Genomic DNA, 18398 nt, shown 5'->3' with positions numbered 1-18398 from the left:
CGTCTAGTAACTGCAGCGGCAGGACACATTACGGGGCTCAGGTGTCTGGAACCAATTATGAACCCGAAAACATATCCACTGATTGTGGGAAAGTACGGTGCAATGGGATTGGTTGAAGTTTTTCTATTCTATTAATTGGCTGTGGCCGCACCTGTCAGCTGTGACTTTCCTTGGGGAGGGGCGGGAGATAATCAAAGGGATCACGGCAAGCGCAGGATTGGCCAAAGAGAAGCTTACCGGTTGCTGATTGGCTGTACGCGCCAAGGAGGGCACGTGCCCCTGATGCAGTATTTACCTGCTGCACGTCCTCGCCCTTCGTTGATGGGCGGTCTCAGGTGACGTCGGCACCGAGATGCTGATCCGCCAGTGGGTGTCTGCCGATCACTCTGGGCTCCAGGCAGGCGGAAGATGCCGGGGACGGTGTGCACTGCACAGGTGCGTCACACGTAAGTGCGTTCCTCTCTAGGGCTCCGCCCACCTCGCCGTCTGGAGCCCAGGTACGGAGCGCCACCCGGGCCGTACCTACGTCAGGGGTGCGTCGCCTCCCCGCCCCCTCCCTGCTGCTGCTGTCAAACTGCTCGGATCGGAGCCGGGCCTGGAGCTGCTGGAGCCGCCGAGCCGGGCTGGAGCTCGCCGCCTGCGACACGGAGACAGCGGTGAGTGCCAGCCTCCGGGGCTCGGAGCACACCGGGCGGGCGGGCTGTCACCGGCCTCTGCGCCGCCCCTCCCCGCTGCTGCAGGGACCTGCCCCCGCTGCTGCACGGCAGGTCCACAGTCGCTCCTGCGGAGGGGAGGGGGGGGGGGTACGGGTCATGTCCCTGCGCACGTCCCTGAGCACACTGTTCTGTGGGGCTGCGCTGTGCACCAGCTGATCCAAGGGCTCAACCCCCCCTGAAGCTCTGCACCCCCTGACACAAGCCCCCCCCCAAGCTCTGCACCAGCTGATCCAAGGGCTCAACCCCCCCTGAAGCTCTGCACCCCCTGACACAAGCCCCCCCCCCAAGCTCTGCACCAGCTGATCCAAGGGCTCAACCCCCCCCTGAAGCTCTGCACCCACTGAAACAAGCCTCCCCCCAGCTCTGCACCAGCTGATCCAAGGGCTCAACCCCCCCTGAAGCTCTGCACCCCCTGACACAAGCCCCCCCCCAAGCTCTGCACCAGCTGATCCAAGGGCTCAACCCCCCCTGAAGCTCTGCACCCCCTGACACAAGCCCCCCCCCCCAAGCTCTGCACCAGCTGATCCAAGGGCTCAACCCCCCCCTGAAGCTCTGCACCCACTGAAACAAGCCTCCCCCCAGCTCTGCACCAGCTGATCCAAGGGCTCAACCCCCCCCTGAAGCTCTGCACCCACTGAAACAAGCCTCCCCCCAGCTCTGCACCAGCTGATCCAAGGGCTCAACCCCCCCTGAAGCTCTGCACCCCCTGACACAAGCCCCCCCCCCCAAGCTCTGCACCAGCTGATCCAAGGGCTCAACCCCCCCCTGAAGCTCTGCACCCACTGAAACAAGCCTCCCCCCAGCTCTGCACCAGCTGATCCAAGGGCTCAACCCCCCCTGAAGCTCTGCACCCCCTGACACAAGCCCCCCCCCAAGCTCTGCACCAGCTGATCCAAGGGCTCAACCCCCCCCTGAAGCTCTGCACCCACTGAAACAAGCCTCCCCCCAGCTCTGCACCAGCTGATCCAAGGGCTCAACCCCCCCCTGAAGCTCTGCACCCACTGAAACAAGCCTCCCCCCAGCTCTGCACCAGCTGATCCAAGGGCTCAACCCCCCCTGAAGCTCTGCACCCCCTGACACAAGCCCCCCCCCCAAGCTCTGCACCAGCTGATCCAAGGGCTCAACCCCCCCCTGAAGCTCTGCACCCACTGAAACAAGCCTCCCCCCAGCTCTGCACCAGCTGATCCAAGGGCTCAACCCCCCTAAAGCTCTGCACCCCCTGACACAAGCCCCCCCCAGAGCTGCACCAGCTGATCCAAGGGCTCAACCCCCACAAAGCTCTGCACCCCCTGACACAAGCCTCCCCCAGCTCTGCACCAGCTGATCCAAGGGCTCAACCCCCCCCTAAAGCTCTGCACCCCCTGACACAAGCCCCCCCCCCCCAGAGCTGCACCAGCTGATCCAAGGGCTCAACCCCCACAAAGCTCTGCACCCCCTGACACAAGCCCCCCCAGAGCTGCGCCAGCTGATCCAAGATAACAACCCCCCAGCTCTGCACCAGCGGATCCAAGGGCTCAACCCCCCCCCCCAGCTCTGCACCAGCTGATCCAAGGGCTTAACCCCCCCCAGCTCTGCACCAGCTGATCCAAGGGCTTAACCCCCCCAGCTCTGCACCAGCTGATCCAAGGGCTCAACCCCCCCCAGCTCTGCACCAGCTGATCCAAGGGCTCAACCCCCCTAAAGCTCTGCACTCACTGACACAAGCCCACCCAAGCTCTGCACCAGCTGATCCAAGGGATCAACCCCCCCAGCTCTGCACCAGCTGATCCAAGGGCTCAAAGCCCCTCAGAAGCTCTGCACCCACTGAAACAAGCCCCCCCCCAGCTCTGCACCAGCAGATCCAAGGGCTCAACCCCCCTAAAGCTCTTCACCCCCTGACACAAGCCCCCCCAGAGCTGCACTAGCTGATCCAAGGGCTTAACCCCCCTAAAGCTCTGCACCCCCTGACACAAGCCCCCCCCCAGCTCTGCACCAGCTGATCCAAGGGCTCAACCCCCCAGCTCCGCACCAGCTGATCCAAGGTCTCAAGCCCCTCCACAAGCTCTGCACCCCCTAACACAAGCCCCCCCCAGAGCTGCACCAGCTGATCCAAGGGGTCAACCCCCAAGCTCTGCACCCCCTGACACACGCCCCCCCATCAAGGGCGCAACCCCCCAGCTCTGCACCAGCTGATCAAAGAGCTCAACCCCCCAGCTCTGCACCAGCTGATCCAAGGGCTCAACCCCCTAAAGCTCTTCACTCACTGACACAAGCCCACCCAAGCTCTGCACCAGCTGATGCAAGGTATCAACCCCCCCCAGCTCTGCACCAGCTGATCCAATCCAAGGGCTCAACCCCCCTAAAGCTCTTCACCCCCTGACACAAGCCCCCCCAGCTCTGCACCAGCTGATCCAAGGGGTCAACCCCCCAAGCTCTGCACCCCCTGACACAAGCCCCCCCCCCAGAGCTGCACCTGCTGATCCAAGGGCTCAATCCCCCCAGCTCTGCACCTGCTGATCCAAGGGCTCAACCCCCCCAGCTCTGCACCTGCTGATCCAAGGGCTCAACCCCCCCCCCAGCTCTGCACCAGCTGATCCAAGGGCTCAACCCCCCCAGCTGTGCACCAGCTGATCCAAGGGCTCAAGCCCCTCCACCAGCTCTGCACCCCCTGACACAAGCCCCCCCCAGAGCTGCACCAGCTTATCCAAGGGGTCAACCCCCCAAGCTCTGCACCCCCTGACACAAGCCCCCCCCCCCCCCCCAGAGCTGCGCCAGCTGATCCAAGGGGTCAACCCCCCAAGCTCTGCACCCCCTGACACAAGCCCCCCCAGAGCTGCACCAGCAGATCCAAGGGGTCAGCCTCCCAAGCTCTGCACCCCCTGACACAAGCCCCCCCCCCGATCAAGGGCTCATCACCCCTAGAGCTGCACCAGCTGATCCATGGGCTCAAGCCCCTCCACAAGCTCTGCACCGCCTGACACAAGCCCCCCCAGAGCTGTACCAGCTGATCCAAGGGGTCAACCCCCCAAACTCTGCACCCCCTGACACAAGCCCCCCCAGAGCTGCACCAGCTGATCCAAGGGCTCAACCCCCCCTAAAGCTCTGCACCCCCTGACACAACCCCCCCAGCTCTGCACCTGCTGATCCAAGGGCTCAACCCCCCAGCTCTGCACCTGCTGATCCAAGGGCTCAACCCCCCCGCTCTGCACCAGCTGATCCAATGGCTCAACTCCCCCGCTCTGCACCAGCTGATCCAAGGGCTCAACCCCCCGCTCTGCACCAGCTGATCCAAGGGCTCAACCCCCCCAGCTCTGTACCAGCTGATCCAAGGGCTCAAGCCCCTCCACAAGCTCTGCACCCCCTGACACAAGCCCCCCGATCAAGGGCTCAACCTCCACCCCAGCTCTGCACCAGCTGATCCAAGGGCTCAAGCCCCTCCCAGGCTCCTCCCTCCCCGGTGTCAGAGCCTGGCCCCCTTACCCAAGGGCCCAACCCTTCCCCTGACTCTGCACCCCCTGACCTAAGGGCCCAACCCCCCTTCTCCGGCTCTGCACCCCCTGACCCAAGGGCTCAACCCCTCCCAGGCTCTGCCCCCCGATCGAAGGACCTAATGGCAGTATTTTCCGTGGTAACCTCTGCAGTGCATCCACTGGCTCTTTGTCCTATTCTCACTGTCATTCTTTTTATCCGGGGTTTTGCTGAGTCGAGGCGCTTCTCTCGCATGTATCCATCTGTCACTGTCCCTGCCCCTTTCATTCTGAATATAGAGCGCCAGATGAGGCTGAAGCAAGCTTGCTTACGTTACTGACCACTTTGACTGCCCTCTCCCCCACTACGCTTGAGGACCATTTTTCAGACTTGGATGAAACCAGAAGGTGCCTGAAGACCAACCGTTTCCCCCATGCCGTGCACCAATTGGAAGAGTGGAGGAGTAGGCCTTCTCCTCACTACACTGCTTTCAGCCTTCCTGCCCCAATATCAACCAACCCCCTTCACCCTTTGGACACCACTCGACCCCTGTCATTGCTCCATCCTCAATATGGCCATTTACGACCTACAAGAAAACATTGATCCTTTCTTTGATGACCTCTTAGTTGAAGATCTAGAATCCCTGGTAAAACAGACAAAATGCAACAACTTGTCCAGCTCAGCTAAACATAATGTCACTCTTAAAATACTTGCGAACACATTTCACATGTAAACACCTCTCTATCTATTGGGCGGAAGTTTATCCTGGAATTGCTACCATTTTTAAAGTATCCTTTTGGCTATCCATTCCTCTCATTGTGTTAGGTCCACACCTCTTGAATCCTTCCTTGGGACTATCTGATAACAATATCGATTTGCTACATCTTCTTTTGACGATAACAGTCAAACTTATCATGGGAATGGAAAGCTCTGAATAATGTTTCATTTTATGCGTGGTGGGCGTGTTTCCTACCTTAGGAGGGTACATGCGTGTATCATTTTCCACAAGGACACCTGCCCCATCACAGTCGCTCTGGCAGACACTTGACACCTTCATGGCCGTAACATAACATCATGGATTCTTTATTGTTATTCCGCTTTCTTTGTTTCCGCAGGAAGTGCCTAGTTCTAGCCTGTGCTGTACAACCCCCTGGCGCCTTTCTTTTCCTTCTTCCATTTTCTCTTGTTTTTTCTCTTCCTTTCATCCTTTCTTTTTGTCTTTTGTCTCTTTACTTCCTTGATATGGAATATATGTTCAAGACCTACACGTTGCATAATTCATACATGCCCATTTTCGCACCACTAAGACGGATGTATAGTATTACTATAATTGGTCAAGTGCTTTCATTGTTGATTGTACATTGGTTAATGTATAAAATCAAAATATATTGTCGATTATAGGTTTTATTTTGAACTTATGGCAATTTGATTCCTTTGAGTGTGTGTGTGTGTGTGTGTGTGTGTGTGTGTGTGTATGTGTATATATATATATATATATATATATATATATATATATATATATATATATATATATATATATATTCACTGAAAAAACCATGGGTTTCACACACGTTATAGTTAGGAATTAGCATTTAAAAAACCTTAGAAATTCAGTGAAAAAACCATAGGTTTCACACACGTTATAGTTAGGAATTAGCATTTAAAAAACCTTAGAAATTCAGTGAAAAAACCATAGGTTTCACACATGTTATAGTTAGCTGGACATTTTACTCGTAAAAAACCAATGAAATTCCCCCGTTATAGTTAGTTCAGCTAACTATAACTCGCGCGCCCGCAATGCACTGCTGATGACGTCACATATTACATCACTCATGACATGGTCAGTGACATCACTCATGACATCACTGATGACATCACTGATGACATCACTGATGACATCATCCAGTGAATGTGTGTTTTTCTGAAAATTAAATATGTTTTATATATGTATATCTCAAGGTTGATAGAAGAATAAATGGGTATATTACTGTCTAAATGGATGATTTCTTTTTGAAAAATTGATTGTGTAACTGACTGATTAAGTGTATCATAGTGAATACATGGCTTAGTGAGTAATATTTAAATATGTAAATATCTGTATCATTTTTTCACTTTGTGTATAAGTGGCTGCATGGGTTGGTGAGTAGCTACATGGGTGTCTATATAGGTTATTAGTTGGTTTTTTGAGTATTAGTCTGAGTGTCTGCATGGTTCGGTGGGGGGTATGACGTAGTGCATAGGTGCATGAATGAGTGACTCACTGTTTGTATGTGTTGAACAGAGCATGTGTGCAGGACTGCATGGGTGGATGAGTGTGTGTATGGGTGTGTTAGTGAGTGAATGACTGTCTCAATAGTGTCTTTATGAGTAACTACATATGTTTAAAACTAGTATATGTGACTATTGGTTTATATATGTGAGTATATGTGAGAGTGAGAGATTGAAAGAGTTCCTGTATGAATAAGTATGTATTTCTATAAGTGATTGTTTAAAAGACTAAGTATGTGTAAGTTTCCGTAGAAGTAAGTGTGGTGGTGTGTGTATAACTGTATATGCAAGTAAATGTATGTTTGATTCTTTATTAGCATGAGTGACTGTGTGTGAGTAGCTCTATGGATGAGTGGCATTGTGTAACAGGATGTATATGTGTATGAGTACATGTATGAGTGACTGTATAGGACTGTTGGTGAATGAGTGGATGTGTATGTGGATCTTAGAATTACTGAAGAGGTTGTTGTAACTGTTATTGGTATGTCCATTGTTTTGAAAATTTTAGTCTCTATTTTTGAATGCGTGTATCAAAGGTTATATTAGGGGAAGAGGAGGTCTGCCACTCTATCACAAGGATGATGTCATCAGTGATGTCATCAGTGATGTCATTTGAGATGTCATCAGTGATGTCATGAGTGATGTCACTGACCATGTCATGAGTGATGTAATATGTGACGTCATCAGCAGTGCATTGCGGGCGCGCGAGTTATAGTTAGCTGAACTAACTATAACGGGGGAATTTCATTGGTTTTTTACGAGTAAAATGTCCAGCTAACTATAACATGTGTGAAACCTATGGTTTTTTCACTGAATTTCTAAGGTTTTTTAAATGCTAATTCCTAACTATAACGTGTGTGAAACCCATGGTTTTTTCAGTGAATTTGCAAGGTTTTTTAAATGCTAATTGTTTTTTTTTCTTCTATTTTTTTTAACATATTTTTATTTTATTTTTCTTACCTTTTATAAAGACTATGGTTAAATTTTTAAAATTCTTTAATATGTTTTTTTTAAAATATATTTTTTAAAATAAACATGTAAAATTTATTTGCAGTACTTTTTTTATTTTTTTTTATTATTTTTTTAGTACGCGTACCGTAAGCGTACGGTTTACGCAACGCCCGTAATTTTTCTACGCTGCTTGCGTATAGTTACGCAATTTGCGTAGCCGCGCGTACTCCGCGTGGGACGCGTGCGCGCGTACGCTACACGCGCACGTTACGCGGAAGTGTCGGGTAGTGTCTGTTATGCGCATGCGCGCAAGCGCGTGTCTTTTTTACGCGCATTCGCACTTTTGACGTAAGCGTACCGTAAGCGCACCGTAAGCGTACGGTAGGTCATGTGATCATGAAACACAACTTTTGATTGGTTGAAACTACTTTCAGTTCTAGAACTCTCCTACACCACACCCATTCCCCTCATTTCTGCTTGTGATCCCTTAGGAGAAGGAGCTGGGTTGTCTTTGTGATACGATGGCAGAACAGCAGAGCTCTTCTGAGAGTGAGGCTAGCACTAGCAGCACTGTTTTGAGGCAGAGAGCGAGGAAACAAAAGCCCTCTTATGTATGGGATTATTTTACTTTTCCTGAAGGCCAGCAAAAGGTGAGTGCACCCTTAGTAACTTGCAAGCTGTGTCAGCGTGTACTTTCAAGAGGTAATCCTGACAGGAAGTATTCCTTTGGGAATCATACCATGAAGAGACACCTCAAGGATGTACACAGAAGGACACCTGGTCATCTTTTTGGAGGTAACTCTTCAGAAAGACAAGCAAGTACATCCACAGCAGCTCAGCCTGGACCATCATCTGCAGAGCTGACTCCTTCTTCTGCAGGTCAGGTGAGCCCTTCATCTGTGGGGGGAGCATCTCCTTTTGCTGGCCCTCTGGAAATGAACCCTCGATTTCGGAGGGTTGATATTCGATGCGCCTTTTGTCAAGATCTAATTTGCCATAGGGAGACCAGTGTTTCCCTAGTGAACAACAAAATAGATCAGCACACTTGTCGCTTTGAATAATTTTCCCATTCTTTCTTTCCTCTGTCCCTGCATGAACACAACGGTTCTTTTAAGAGCCAACCTTATCTTTCATCTTTTTTTTACATATGTTTTTAAAAACTTTTTTTTTTTTTTTTTTTTTTTTACCGTACGCGTACGGTGCGCGTACTTTTTTTTTTTTAAAACACTAAAAATCAATATTCACATTACAAGGTCCTTTTGCCAATTTGAATGCACACTTACTGCTCTTTTTTTTTTTGGCAAGTGAAAATCACTTTTACAGACTGACACATTATGAAACCACTTTTTTGATTTTTTTAAATGCACATGTCCAAACTGCTTTTTCAGACCACCACCATGTGTAACCTGGGTGGCTGCCTACATTCCAGCAAGGGCAACCAGCCTTAGTGATGCTGAATGTATTTGCATTACAGACTGAAACCTGAAAACCCCACTCGCTTGTAAATACTGTGCATGATTATACATGGCAAGCAGATGGGTGTGTGCTAAGAGTCTGCTTCTTCCCCCAAAAAATCGCTCCCCCTTTTTCCTACTAATGCAACTGTGAAATCACCAGAAAAAAACGCAATAAATCTCTGCCTGTAATTCCTATTTCCACACAGTCATGTTTTCACATTAGTCCCAAAACGAAATTTCTTTGCCAATTTGAAAGTACACTTACTGCTCTTTTTTTTTTGGCAAGTGAAAATCACTTTTACAGACTGACACATTATGAAACCACTTTTTTGATTTTTTTAAATGCACATGTCCAAACTGCTTTTTCAGACCACCACCATGTGTTACCTGGGTGGCTGCCTACATTCCAGCAAGGGCAACCAGCCTTAGTGATGCTGAATGTATTTGCATTAACAGACTGAAACCTGAAAACCCCACTCGCTTGTAAATACTGTGCATGATTATACATGGCAAGCAGATGGGTGTGTGCTAAGAGTCTGCTTCTTCCCCCAAAAAATCGCTCCCCCTTTTTCCTACTAATGCAACTGTGAAATCACCAGAAAAAAACGCAATAAATCTCTGCCTGTAATTCCTATTTCCACACAGTCATGTTTTCACATTAGTCCCAAAACGAAATTTCTTTGCCAATTTGAAAGCACACTTACTGCTCTTTTTTTTTTTGGCAAGTGAAAATCACTTTTACAGACTGACACATTATGAAACCACTTTTTTGATTTTTTTAAATGCACATGTCCAAACTGCTTTTTCAGACCACCACCATGTGTAACCTGGGTGGCTGCCTACATTCCAGCAAGGGCAACCAGCCTTAGTGATGCTGAATGTATTTGCATTACAGACTGAAACCTGAAAACCCCACTCGCTTGTAAATACTGTACATGATTATACATGGCAAGCAGATGGGTGTGTGCTAAGAGTCTGCTTCTTCCCCCAAAAAATCGCTCCCCCTTTTTCCTACTAATGCAACTGTGAAATCACCAGAAAAAAACGCAATAAATCTCTGCCTGTAATTCCTATTTCCACACAGAGTCATGTTTTCACATTAGTCCCAAAACGAAATTTCGTTGCCAATTTGAAAGCACACTTACTGCTCTTTTTTTTGGCAAGTGAAAATCACTTTTACAGACTGACACATTATGAAACCACTTTTTTGATTTTTTTAAATGCACATGTCCAAACTGCTTATTCAGACCACCACCATGTGTAACCTGGGTGGCTGCCTACATTCCAGCAAGGGCAACCAGCCTTAGTGATGCTGAATGTATTTGCATTACTGAGTCCAACCTTAAACCCTTAAACTATTCTTTTTTTTTTCCAGTACACCTTAATTTATCGTGAAAACATAGTCCATATTATTTTACATGTTCCTCACATTTAAATTTCTCCCAAAACAGAAAATGATAAACGCAACTTCAACAAAAAGAATTTCCATTTCTATTATTCATTTCTTAATTTACCATATACATCTCCTCTCAAACTCTAACCTCACCTTTAAAATTAGTTAGTTGTGAAAGAAATGTGGCACTCAAACAGCAGATTATCAGAGCCAGGATCTCTGTTCTGTTCACCTCTCTCCTCTCAGCAGAACCAGATAATGGCAAACTTTCCCTCTATTTTTCCACACATATACATGTAAGTTTCAAATCTCAGTGCTTCCCCCTTTTTTTCAAATGTAATCACACATTTCTATTGGTTGAAAACCAACCCTTTTCCAAAAGTACCCTGCCCCCAACTTGACTTCTGCCTAGTACCCTTCCCCCAACTTGACTTCTGCCTGCTACCATAGCAACAGCTCATGGAACACTGCTGTGTGGAGTTAGGTCAGAAGTTCGCCACACAATGTTTTAATTCCACAGAGCAAGAGTGCTTGACTTTTCAAACCTAACAGCAAATCCATAGTACTGTTCTTTGGTAACACATTTTTTTGTACCAATACAAAACATGCTTCTATTAGTTTACACATACAGCCTAGTTTTTATTCTAGAATGGTATGAAACAGCCAATCAGTTCTTTTTGTTTTGAAAAAAATATGTATGCCTCCATTTCCAAACTGTCTTTCTTTTCATATTGCCATTCTACTGAAAGACACCTCCTGAGTGCATCCAGTTCTCCTTTGAAGATGTTCACAGTGTGGATTGTAGGGCACAGCTATGTCTTCTGGAGTGAAAAGTTTGCAGAGAAAACAGATATGGTGAGAGACCTTGCTTTGCCAAATGTAGACATTAAATGGATTGGTCAGAGAGGGTTAAAGTGGCACCAATTGATGCCATTGGTGAAATCCTTCATGCAAATCCAACACCCTGACCTCATAATAGTGCACTGTGGTGGCAATGACCTAGGCACTTTGACTGGGGTAGGTCTGGAAATGCTTATGAAGGACACCTTTGCACAACTGTTTTCACTTTTCCCTAAAACTGCCTTTGTGTTTTCCAACATATGCCAAAGGCAAAAATGGAACTGGTCCAATCATTTCTGTCCGCAGATTGACAAAGCAAGAAAGCACGTCAACAAATCTGTTTCTGCTTTCCTCCGTGACTATGGTATGGGTGCCATTTACCACAACAACTTGCGTTATGACATGCAAGACATTTATAGAGGAGATGGTGTGCACTTCAATGATGAAGGGAACAGAGTCTTCCTCTTGAACCTTAGACTCTGCATCGGTACTTACTTGTAGGTACCACTAAAAAATCATTTCATAAACACAACGGCTCTTTTTAGAGCCCCCTAATATCTAAACACTTAAATCTGAATTTCATTTATTTTTTTATTTTTTTTTCTACCGTACGCTTACCGTAAGCTTACCGTACGCGTACCCCGTGATTTTTTTAAAAATCAATAAATGTTTTCTTTGTACTTTTCAGTCCTTCTTTGACCCCCTCACAAATGTAAGGGGGTCTGTAACTCTCCTCATTGCCCCCTTTTCTTGTTTTCACTCTTTTTTTTCTGAGTGAAACACACAAAATGGCGGCCGCCGCTTCCTGGTTTCGGCCGATTCGAATGTTTACTAAGATCTAACAGCCAATCAGAATCGCGCTCGCGCACGCCACCGTACGCGTACCGTAAGCTTACCGTAAGCGTACGGTAAGCGTACCGTAAGCGGGCTCAGATATATATATTGATTTAAAGGCTATTTTCTCAGAATCTACTGAACAGATTTACACCAAACCTACAAAAGGCACTTCCTTGACATAGGGACTACCTCTCTGCCCAATTTCTAGTAATTCTGTTCAGCCGTTCGGGCTGTAGCTCGTTCTAAAGGTCCTATGGAAAAATGCATGGGAAAAACGCGTTTTGGGACCCCCCTTTTATCTCAGCCCCCGCTTGACGTATCCCCCCGAGACTTTCAGGGTAGGAGCGGAGCGTAGCGCCCCACCTATTTTGAGAAATTTGCGAGGATTCATCGACCGGCGCCAAAGTTATTCAAAATAGAATGTTGCGGATTTCCTATGGAAAAGGGGTCCTAACTATAACTACCTACTGGCGACTGCCAGTAGGTAATATATATATATATTTGGTTGTACCTTTTTGATGCTTTTTAATATGCTTGACATTCATATTTGCTTAGGTCTCATGACATTTACTTTGTGTTATTCTTTATTGTCTTTGTGTATTTTTTCTGTTCTTTCTTAATAAAATATCTGGAACAAAAATAAATGTGCTAACACATAAAGCATACCTGCTGTAAACCTTGATAATGCAGTTTTTCTGGCAATGAATGTTCCAGTCTGAGAGGAAAAATCGAGAAATCATGAGCAGCACAGGTCCTTTGGCATTGAGCTTGCAATTCTTTGTGCTTTCATTTCTCATAAATGCAGCTACCGCGTTACTTTAGTGTTAAGATGTTTATTTCCTTCCTTTATGTTGTTCCCAATTTAGTACAATCTAGTACATGATCACTCACTATGTTTATATTCATTCAGGGCTCGCCGTTCTGTGTTCCTTCCCCATGATTTCCAACTCCAGCTGAGTCAGTTGGAGTTGTGAATTTGTGGAGACTGGATCTGCAGGACGTGGCCTCCCATTACTTCAATAAGCATATTTCTCAATTTTACGCCTGCCTTTGCCAACTTGATGCACAGTTACCTTTAGCTTCCCTTTTTTAAATGAGGAAGAGGAAACAGGCCACAGACTCCACTCAACCAGTGTGTTTGAAGCAAATCCTGGAGCAGGCTTATGGAAAGTCTCCAAGGCAGTCTCAATGGTGCGGATAGTAATGTGACGAGGGATCTTCAACATGTACAACTTTGGCCTTCCCTGGGCAGAGCGGGGAGCTCAGCACGAGTCTGTCGCCGAGTGAAGGAGCATTTCCGACTATTGTAGGAAGCTGCTCTGTATATGGTATTACCACTAGGTGGATTCACACTACAGGCGCTGACGTGGCAATCAGGAGAGGTCACCCAATGCTGGACACAAGGTCAGGATCGCTGGGGAGTCTTCACTGCACAGGTGAGAAACTCAGACTCTGGCCATGGGCATCTGGTGCAGTGTGGGCAGGAATCGCGGTTCAAGCTGGATCCGGAGCCCTTGGAGTCGGTTTCTTCTGGACAGGTCCGCTGTCCTCAGGAGATTGGAGTCTTTTTGAAAGGCAGTAGTCCTCCCAGGGTTTTCAGAGGTCGCTGGCTGCAAGACAGGTCGCAGGTTTGCAGAAGCTGGAGACAGGCCGGTAGGGCTGGGGCCAAGGCAGTCGTCCACTTAGTCTTCTCTGCAGGGCCATCTTCGTGCTTCTTAGGTCGTGGCAGATCTCGGTTCAAGGTCTGAAGGAGCCACCTAAATACTACATTTAGGGGCATTTTAGGGGAGTAGCAGGTAGGACATCTCCTATTTGGAGCCCTTTTCTCTGACCTGCAACTCACCAAGAACTGCACACCCTTAATTATAATTTACCTCCAGGAGAAATTGTGCTGGACCTTCATAAGCTCCCGGTTCCTCCTTGTTGAAGAACGTGATGTGGATATTGACATGATTAAGATATAATGTATTACCACCTCACCATTGTTGATGCAATGACTAATAGCTCACTGCTTTTTCAAAATCTCTAACTGCCCTTTTGGGTCTACACTTAGCTGATCTCTAAACAGTCAATATCTTTCCCCCTTTTCAAGAAAGACTTGTCCAACATCATTTTGTTTTTAAAACCTTTATGCGGCTTAAAAGTCATTAGTTTGGTCTTGATAGCGTTGACTAAAGTATCTTTTATTTCTATGAAAGTCCATCAACTTATGAGACAGAATGTGGAGATCTGTAGGTATCCTCTACACCGACAAGATATCCAATGCAAAACCGGGTTGTAATCTTAGAGCCAAGTAAAATGAATGTATTTTTCACGCAGTTTCCAAGAGGTTCCACAAACTGATTGCTTGATAAAGAATATGTTCCTGAACTCTGCTTGATAGGTTAAAGAATTTGCCGTAGTGGCTACAGTACCGCCCCCATGTATGGACTTATTTACTGGGAACGATGTCTCAGTGACTCCATTTGAGCCTAGTGTAACTTCCGTTGTGGAGTCGGATAAAAAGCTCAATATATGAGATGGGCAGCCGTAGAAGGAAAAGAATTCTAAAGCAAAGCCCGAGGATTGTAGACTGAAGCAATGGACAAGGGCTCCCTCCGCTGCACCGAGGGCCGTATCTTCTATTGGAGTGATGCTCTTAAGGTCTAGCTTAACAGCGCAGTAGTCGACAGACCTTATGATAGCCTAAGAAAGAGGTCTCCGGAGTAATACAGAGAGGGTCTTTGTCCACGTCTGCATGTTTTAATTGGGCAGAAGTTGTGTGCTTTCCCACTAGTGCTTCCCCTCCAAGAGCTATAGTCGTTTGATCATCTGTTTGAGTGAGCCAGTGCGGTTTATCACGTCTAGCTATTGTGTTACAACATAGCGTGACCTTTAGGTCACACACCTGCCACTGCAGTGTTCTAGGTCTCCTAGATAGTAAGATAGGTACGGTGTGTGGTCTTCTGTGCAGACGGGAGGAGGTCAGTAAAGAGGAACCTGCTTCTGTTTTGCAGTCCCTACCCCTTTCCTTTCCCTCTTCAAGTTCAGATATACCTTACCTCCGCACTCCTTGACGGAATGGTGTTTTTATCTTTCTGATTGCTGGTGTTAGGATTTATGGGTTGGCGAGACTATTTTGATCTCCGCAGCTCCAAAAGTGAATTTAATTATTCATTTTACTATTTAGATTTTAAGCCTTTAATAAACAAAAATATTGAAATTACTCAAAATTTAATATTTGTATGTATTAAATCCATTTGTTGTATTTTAAATTTACCCTTCCCTGAATCCTTACTGTCGCTTAAAGTTACCGTTCCCTAAATCTTATAAACTCCTTCTGAGGCCTTAATGCGCTACCCTTCCCATACCCCTAAAACCCATTACTACCCCATAATGCCAACCATACCTCAGTCCTAAAAAACCTTTCTACCCCTTAATGCTACCCAGTCAGTCAGTCGGTCAGTCAAGATAATGTTTATTTAGACCATCAGTCTTTAAACAGCGCAAAAGGATGTGCTTTGGTTGAAAGATACATATAAGCTGTTAAAAATCAAGAAAGCCAGTGATTAGAAAGTCTGTGCACATAAGGTTTCCATCCAAAGTACGTGTTTGGTGCAGGGATGTAAAAGGGTTTTTCCTCTTAGTCCGATCTCGGGTGTATTTTCTTTTCTCCTTCCCTACTTGTGACTTTTCAGTTCTAGATCTTTATATTTTTATACTAGTTAGTTCTGACTCCCATGTGAGGAGACCTTCTCATTAGGACCTCTCAGATGTATTTCACGCAGTTTCTTCCTTCCATTATATCTCCCAGGTTGGTTTATTCTCATGGCTACCTGATGAAGGCATAACGCCGAAACGCACGTAGGACACGGAAATGAGTTTCGGCAGCCATGACAATCAAAAAGTTTTTATCTGCAACAATGTATTTCTATGTTGAACTGCAGTGATTTCTGTACCAGTTCATGCTCCACTCGAAACCATGCACCATTCGTAGACTCTATTCTTATGTCATTTAAACCAAATGTATAGAAACAGTTATAGGAGGAACGAACGAGTGAATATGACTGAGAAGTTTAAGTAGAGGCTAAAAGACCTGCATCATGCTTGATATTAGTTCAAGTTTTATGAACTCTATTGTACCATCTGTTTTATGATATTTTCTCATTTAAAAATATTTTTTCAAAAAAACAAAACTTTGTTAAATAAATAAAATATATATTTTTGATAATCACCCGGTTGATTATAGATTTGTCTTGCAAATTCATAGGTCCTCTTTATTGTAATTGCATTTCCTAAATGTTTTTCTCTCAATTGTGATTCATACCCTGATTTAGGAAATTAGTCAGGGGCACCCCTTCTTTTTGCAAAAAAAGACCCCATGTTCTGAAACCTGGGACGATTTTCTAGCGAAGACTGGGGAGTGCGCATTTGCACCTGTGGGTGTGTAAACCGGCCCTCATACTGTTTCGAATACGTGCCCCGACCTCTCATCCTGGGCCAGTGACTGCATACCTGCATTCCCAAGGTCACACCAGGATCAGGCTGGCTGTTGCCGTCCTGCGTCCGCATGCTTGCACATGGTGCTATTGGCAATGTGTCCAGTTCACTGTCACAGGCCAGGTGTGTACAATCGCACCCTTGAAGGTTCAACCCATTTCTGGCTAGGCCGGGTAAGGTGGTGTCAGCCCATGTGCCCGAGCTGTCATCGTGGACCGGTGTGTGCGCACGGACATCTATCGTGATTAAGCTCATGAGCCGCCTGCCATTGCAGGCCGCTGTATGTGTGCACCTGCACCTATGTTGCCCGCGATTGCGTGTGCCACCTGCCAGCGCAGACTGGTGTGTGCTCACTGTCGCACGTATTAGTTAAACCTGTGTCCAAGCTGGTGTTGCAGACTCAGGCGGCGGCACTGGCACCGGGGACTATGTGCCCAACCTGTCATTGTAGGTCGGATGCGCAATAGCGCATGTGCGCCCAGGTATTGAAGCATACCTGTGTGTTTTCACTACCTATGAGGCTTAACATGGGGAAGTAGTTAACATTACTTCGGGCTGCAATAGTAGATTGCAGTGGAGCGGACTCATGATGTTTTCTATCCATGGATTTGCCAGGCCAAACTGTTTCCAATGTTAAAGGGGGTTTTGGTATAACTCGCTTAGAAATGCCACTTACAAAATATGGACATTTCTATGCTCTGTCTTGTGTGCCATGCCTGGCTCCATTGGACACAAGCGGTCCGGAGAGCACATCTATGCATTCCTCACCGACCGTCATAAACCATGGGCATACCACTAGAATGACAAGACCTCTGCCATTTGAGGGCCGGATGGGATAGATTGGAGAGAGAGCTTTTGACACTTGGCCTCTCGGGCCAAATCAAGCCCCACAGTTCAGATGAGGCACGGACCTCTGCTCTGTTTCCGCTAACCAACACCAATTTGTGTCTTGGTGGTGGCGGGAAGTGCTTAGCTCCAGGTGCTCCTCACCACCAGTGGATGTCGGCTCACTTGTCCACCAGTGCCTCTCCCGCAGCTCAATGCCCTGAGGGAGCCAGCTCGCCCCAGGTGCGGGCCTAACTTCTTTCCAGGAGTTGCTTCTCAGTCAATTTTTGGAAGACTTACCTGTAGGTCAGCTGCTGCAGCTCCAAGGCTCCATGTTGCCTCCTCGTAGCTCGTGCCTCTGTAGCAGCCCAACTGCCCTGTCCTCGGCTCCCAAGCCTGGGATCATCGCCCATCCTCTAGCACGGGCCTGTCGCTTAGTCGAAGTCCGCTCGAGCAGTCCTCAGCCCAGCAGTGGCGTAGAGCACCCCACAGGGTCCAAAGAGTCCTCTGCCCTTCTCTCCTGCACCCCACAGACCAGCACGAGCAGTGACGGGAGGGCAGCGGATGGAATAAAGGATTAATTGCAAACAAGTGCTGTGGGCTGAGCTCGCCAATAACTGGTTCTAAATGCCAGACTGCCTGCTCACACCTCCAAAAACCTCTTAACGTCCTTAAAGCTACCTATCCCTGAACCCTAAAATCCCTTACTACCCCTTAATGTTATCCTTTTCTGAACCGCAAAACCCTTTACTACCCCTTAATGGTACTCTTCCCTGAAACCTACAAACCCCTTACTATTCATTAATGCTACCCATTCTTCAATCCTAACAACCCTAAGTGCCAGTTAATCCTTTCTGAACCACTTAACACTACCCTTTCTTAAACTCTAAAACCCTTACTGCCCCCTAACTCTATCTTCCCCATAATCCTAAAAAGTCTGGAACTATAAAAGCCCCTTACTACCTGTTAATGCTTCCGACTTTTCCTGAACTCCACAAACTCCTTACTGTACCACATGGCGCTCACTCGGGGACTCAGCCTGCTCAAAGCAGGGGGGGGGGCCGAAGGGTGAAACACTGGGATGAATTGGCAATCGCATTTTTGATTTCCCCCTCGTTTTTCATGTTTCTAAATTGACCCTCAAAGTCCCTCTTCTGCATCACTATTATTTCTATGACCCCTCCC

General features: G+C 47.3%; 1 protein-coding gene across 23 annotated transcripts in view; it reads left to right on the top strand.

Moving 5' to 3' along the window:
- The first annotated feature begins 267 nt into the window (after positions 1-267).
- MADD (MAP kinase activating death domain) overlaps positions 268-18398 on the top strand; it is a 987832-nt gene continuing 969701 nt past the window's right edge. For 18 of the 23 annotated variants that reach the window (XM_085646575.1, XM_085646564.1, XM_085646561.1 and 15 more), the window contains exon 1: positions 268-656. The gene's annotated coding sequence lies outside the window, so the exon portion shown is untranslated. The remainder of the gene's footprint in view (positions 657-18398) is intronic. The other 5 variants (XM_085646578.1, XM_085646579.1, XM_085646559.1 and 2 more) reach the window with 1 other exon arrangement.

The sequence above is a fragment of the Triturus cristatus genome, chromosome 3_1, assembly GCF_964204655.1.
Source record: "Triturus cristatus chromosome 3_1, aTriCri1.1, whole genome shotgun sequence".
Classification (NCBI taxonomy): Eukaryota; Metazoa; Chordata; class Amphibia; order Caudata; family Salamandridae; genus Triturus; species Triturus cristatus.
The sequence above is the reverse complement of the archived record's forward strand: the minus strand, read 5'-3'. Positions and strand labels throughout refer to the sequence as shown.